Source organism: Artemia sp. Qi Xiang Cuo, chromosome 6, assembly GCF_049724085.1.
Source record: "Artemia sp. Qi Xiang Cuo chromosome 6, ASM4972408v1, whole genome shotgun sequence".
In the NCBI taxonomy this organism is placed as follows: Eukaryota; Metazoa; Arthropoda; class Branchiopoda; order Anostraca; family Artemiidae; genus Artemia; species Artemia sp. Qi Xiang Cuo.
In genome coordinates this window covers 80,410,474-80,416,473 of record NC_142799.1, presented here as the reverse complement: position 1 = coordinate 80,416,473, position 6,000 = coordinate 80,410,474, and positions in this window count along the sequence as shown.

Below are 6,000 nucleotides of genomic sequence, written 5' to 3'. Positions count from 1 at the left end.
ATTTAAAGAAATTGTGGTATAATTTATTTTATCGGGAGAACTGTCCCTAAATACCATATTCTGACCATAAGAAATGCACCACCCCCTCCCCTCCTAATGAGGCAAAATTTAGCTATAGACTATATATAAGGTCGGGGAATAGGGGATTTAAACGAAAGTGACTCCAAAAATATTATTCATAAGAAAATTTCCATTACAGCTTAAAGTACAAATTTGGTTATTAGGCTCATATTGTTTTCTTGTCAAGTTTTATATTATTTTCGGACTTATTTACCATGAACTGTTGGTTAATAATGCCAAATAATGTTAGTGTGAAGAAAAAAGTAACTCTTATATGACTTATAGCCTATAGCTATCATGTCCAGGCATTAGATGGGCTTATATAAAAATGAGACTGCAATAAGTACTATATTTGGAACATGGATGGCCGCAGGGTTGGTGGGAGGAGTGGGTGGTTAATCGGTGATTGTATGGTAACTATGAGGCAACCAAAAGAAAGGAAAGCATAGTAGAAACAAACAATGAAAAAAAATGTATGTGTCGAGGGGGTATTTTCCGCCGGGGGGGGATACTTTCCGATAGTATTTTCCGCGGGGGTATTTCTTGCGGGGATATTTTCACCGGGAGAGTATTTTCTGCGGGGAGATTTTTTGAGGGGGACGGGTACTTTCCGGTTTTTTCCGCGGGGGGATTTCTCGGGGGGTAAACACCTAAAAACTTAGAATCAGTGTGAAAAACCAATAATGTGCCAATTTTCTTCGAAATTCCATTTTAATTTAAGTTTAAATTTACTTGTTTAATTTAGTTCTTGTTTGTTTTAAGTTTTAATGTTGCCCGATACTTATAGGTTGAATTTTGTCTATTTAGTCTACCTATCTAGAAAATGCAAACAATATTTGTCTTTAAATATTATTAATGAATTACTGAGATTAATGAAAAACTGCTGCTGGTATTTACAGTTCACATGTGTTTACTATTTTTTTTTTTTTTTTTTTTTTTTTTTTTTAAGTTTTTGCCGCAAAAAGTGTTTTATGCTATGGTTTCCAATCCCGTGCTCTGGCTCTAAAACCTACTCTGTAAAAATCTTGATTTACTACGCGGATCCAAGCCCTACTTTTGGCTCCCGAAAACAATTATTTTGGCTCCCGAATTTTCACAACCAAATTCCATTTTGTTTTTTCTCCGAAAACTCTCCGAATCTTGAAGACTTATCCCCAAAAATTCCCAGAGTTTTTAAGGCTTGTCCCCGAATTTTAAGATTCGAGAGGGGAAGCCCTGATTACAAGAAACTAAAGCGGCGTTCACAAGCGTGTCTAGCTAGAATCCCATGTCTAGACACGTGTCTAGCCAGAATTCAATGTCTAGGCAACGACCATTCAAAAGTAAAATTCGGTGCTTAGCTAAAACTACAAATTTAGTTTCAAATTGTCATTTCTAGCTAATCAAGAGAGCTTATGCGGGCAAAACTTTCAAAATTGCAATCCCTATTTTTAATGTCAGAAGATAATAGATGAGATAAGCCAAACAATTGCCTTAGTGTGTTTCACTATTATGTCTGGTGTTGCATATTTGCCTAAAATTAAACAAACAATTAATGAGAAAACAAAATTAAATTTCAGTTTAAAAATGTAAACATAGATGATGAAAATAATGAAATTTGACACATTCTGATTGGCTGTAACCGAAAATCCTAGACATTGAGTTCTAGAGTCTAGAACTCAATGTCTAGCCAAGCGTCTTGTCTAGCGTGTCTAGCTAAGCGCCGAATTTTACTCGTGAACGGTCGTTGTTTAGACATTGAATTCTGGCTAGACACGTCTCTAGACATGGGATCATGGTTGCAGCGGCAGCTGCAACCTAGTAAAGAGCGAACCACAGCCCATAGTAATCAAAAGTTGAAAAACGTGTTTTCAAAAAAACTATCTAGTGAGAAGAAATTGCCATTTGACACTGATTCAAGAATGGTAATTATTATTTCGGGTATTCTTAAAAGTAAATCTTTATTGTGAAAACAAATTTATGGTGATTTTGAAAAAGAGCCTGAAACCCCTTGAAAATGGCGTCAGATCTAAATAAAAAGTGTATCAATGAAATCAATATGGTCCAAAACCTTTAATAGGATAATTACAGTCCTCCGCCTTGAACAACAAGAAAAATGACTTTTTTACATGGGTAGCACTGATGTGTCTCCCTTTTTTTTTCCTTTTTTTCCACGGATAGCGGTTTACCAGAACATCATAGAGAGATGCTTAATGACTCATTAGAAAGCTGTTTCTCACATCTACGTGCTTTTTATAAATTCCACTATCTGCAAGTGCCATATGGCACAAAAATGGCACATTTTGTGCCATTTCTCAAGCTGGGGCTAGCGGGCTACAAAAACATCGTATACAGATGTTTAATAGCTCACATTAAAGCTATTTCTACGTTTTATTTATGAATTCTTTCACCTGCAACTGCCAAATGGCACTATAAATGGCACTATTGATACCATGTCTTAAGTGGAAAATCTAGAGGCTAGTGGGCTGCCAGAAATTCTTAGAGAGATGTTTAATCGTTGATTTGAAAGCTACTGCTCATATCTACGGGGTTATAATCAGTTTTGCCATCCGTAAGTGCCAAACAGCACAAAAAATGGCACCTTTTGTGCCACTTCTTAAGTTGAAAAGCTTCGAAGTATACAACGGTACCATTGCAATAATTATGGTCCAAAACCCTTAATTGGAGATTTACAAGGGACCCTCACCGTATATTCCTCTCCCAGCCCCCTTTGTAAGCTCCATTTGTCCGTTGGGCAAATTCACTATTAACTGTTTAAAATTTAGGAACAGCAACTATTATTTTGGTTTGTCATGGAAGTAAAAGTTTATTGCGAAAAGGAATTTATGGTGACTTCGAGAAAGAGCCTGAAACCCCTTGAAAATGGCGTCAAATCGAAATAAAAAGTGCACCATTAAAATCAAAATGGTCGAAAACCTTTTGTAGGATAACTCTGGCCGATCTGAAAATACCACCTCCAATAGAAGAGACGATAAATAGACCTCCAATAGTTAGCGAAAAATTTGAAAATTGAAAAGACGTGGGTATCAGATCAGATCAGAATTTGAGGTTTTCTGGCATAACCAGCAACACTTTAAGCCTCCTGAAGTACTGGTTCTACCTGCCTACCAGTGGGTAAAGGCAGGCACACATAGCAGCCCCCACCCCTGGGGTGCAAGAGGGGACTCATCAGGTGAGACCTATACCAATTTTAACTTGTAATTTGACTACAGTAACCAATCCTTGGGTTTATGCCACTGCTACTGTTGATGCTTGATGTTTTTTGCTGATTGCTTTCTATTCTTCAAATTTCACAATCCCCTGCTTTGGTATTTGAAATTTGTTGCTTCATTGTGGACTACATCCTGCCTTATACCCAAACTGTCTTATACCACTGCTTATTTCTGGTCCTGTTTTGTTGTTTACTTCAGATAAGAAATGAAAAGTCAACTCAAGCCACCTCGTGAACTAAGGTGTGATAGCTCAATCCAATTCTCTGGATCAGAATCTGTTTCAGAGCAGCTACTCATGCTCACTAACCACATAAATAGCATAAAAATCAAACATAAAATGCTAGCAGATTCACTACAACCTGACAATCTTAAATCTTCAGTGAAAGGGTTACTTGATGACCTTATATTGGCTAAGATTTCTTCCCAGGTAGATGAGGCAGTGGTTAAAATGAAAGAGGAACAGACATTCATGCAACATAATGTCACTATCTCTTCAGATAAGCTGGATGCAATCAAGCAGGAGGTGTATGCAGGCCTCAACCTAGATCTTAGTAATCTAGTGGATAAAACTCTTGAAAGCTATAACAGACGCATATTTTCTGTTGAATCTTCATTGGCTACTTTAGAGTCATCCATGATAGACCTTAAAAACTCTTTCCAGCCTATCCAGTCTAACCTGGTAAGATTAAATGACCGTTTTGAACAGCAAGCTTTGAGTAACAAAATTATTATCTTTGGGGTGAGAGAGGAGACCTCCATTGAAAACACTGAAAGTCAATTCTTGTCACTATGTGCTGGAAAATTTCCTGGCATACCAATTATTTAGTCTGATGTTGTATCAGCCAAAAGAATTGGCAAACCATCTGCAAAACCCTGACCCATAGTTGTAGAATTTTGCAACTTACGAGTTCGTCAACTGCTTCTCAGACAAAAGAAGGATTTGAAAGGATCAGGGATTCTATTTTTTGAGACACTTACAAAACCACACTTACAACTTCTTTCATATGCCAAGTCAAAGCTTGGCTTACGTAATGTTTGGTCCAGTAAAGGTGATATGCTGTATAAAACCCAATCTGGAAGAGTGGTTAAGTTTAATAATCAGAGTGAAATTGATTTATGTGCTGCAAATGCAGATAAATTAAAGTGATGGATTTAGATTTATTTTCTTATAGTATATTGCATTGTTTCTTTAGGGATTTACTTGCTGTTCTTAAAATATTCCTCTATTATTCTTTACTGTCCTCTCATAATTTAGACTGGTACCATATTACACTTTGTGCCAATAGTTTGGACGATATGTTCCTTCCCACTAATATTTCTTTATGTTTGTTTGCGATTCTGTCACCTTCACGTTGTCTGATTTACATTATATTCTTGTTGTGTCATTATACTTGTAACCCCCATAATATCAACTGGTCACACATTATAGTTTGTGCTAATACTTATAATAATATGTGCCTTCCCATTGATTTTTCTTTATGTTTGTTTATGATCCTTTCACCATCATGTAGCTTGGCTTCTATAATGTTTTTGTCATGTCAGCACATTTGCAGCTCATATAATTTTCACTGGTCCTTTACTGCATTTTGGGTAAATATTATGAATCCTATATGTTATCCCACTGTTATTTATTTATTTATTTTTTTTTTATGTTTGTTTGTTATTCCATCACCTTTATGCAGGCTGATTTCTTTCATATTTATGTCATTTCAGCATAATTGCAGCTCATATAATCTTGACTGGTTCCACGTTATACTTGGGGCCAATATTTTGATGAATATGTGCCATGCCACTATTATTCCCTTATCTGGGTTAGTGATCCTATCACCTTCCTGTAACCTGAATTCTATCATATTTTTTTCATGTCAGCACACATGCAACTTGCATAATTTTGACTGGTCCCATATTATATTTTTGGTCAATATTTTGAATAATATATGCCATCTCATTGATATTTCTTTATCTTATTTTTTGATGCTATCACCCTTGTGTACCCTGAATTCAATCAAATTTTTGTCATGTCAGTATATATGCAGCTCTCTCATAATTTTTTACGGCCCATAGTCTACCCTGGGATAATATTTGGAATAATATGTGTCATTCCATTGATATGCATTTATATTTGTCTGTGATGCTATCACCTTGAGGTAGGCTGACTACTATTATATTTTTTTTTTTTTCTCTCTTTCTCATGTCAGTTACAGCTTACATAATTTTCTGGTCCCACATTATAAATTGGGCCAATACTTTGATTCTACTTTCATTTTACTGATATCTCATTATGCTTTTTGTGATCCTCTCACCTTCATGTAGCCTAACTTCTATTATTTTTTTGTCAGTCCAGCACAATTGCAGCTCATGTAATAGCAAACGGTGTCACATTATACTTTGGTCCAGTACTTTGGATAATTTGTGCCATCCCACTTATATTTCTATGTGTATATTTATTATTTGTGATAATTATGGGTGATTTCTCTTTTCTTTTGAATTCTTCTATTCTTAATTCGGTTATATTTGATCAACCAATTAGGGCTGGTAAGCAAGAGACTCTCACGCTTGACCCTCTCCTTGAATTTATGGTTAATTCTAGCTGTAATTATCACCATTGATTATTGTGATAAAATTAGACACTCACTGTCTTTAAATAGTAGCTTTAATGTATTTTGTTTGTATGTGAGGGGGATAAGAGATAAATGGGATAGTCTTAAATCGTATTTGTGGTCTGATA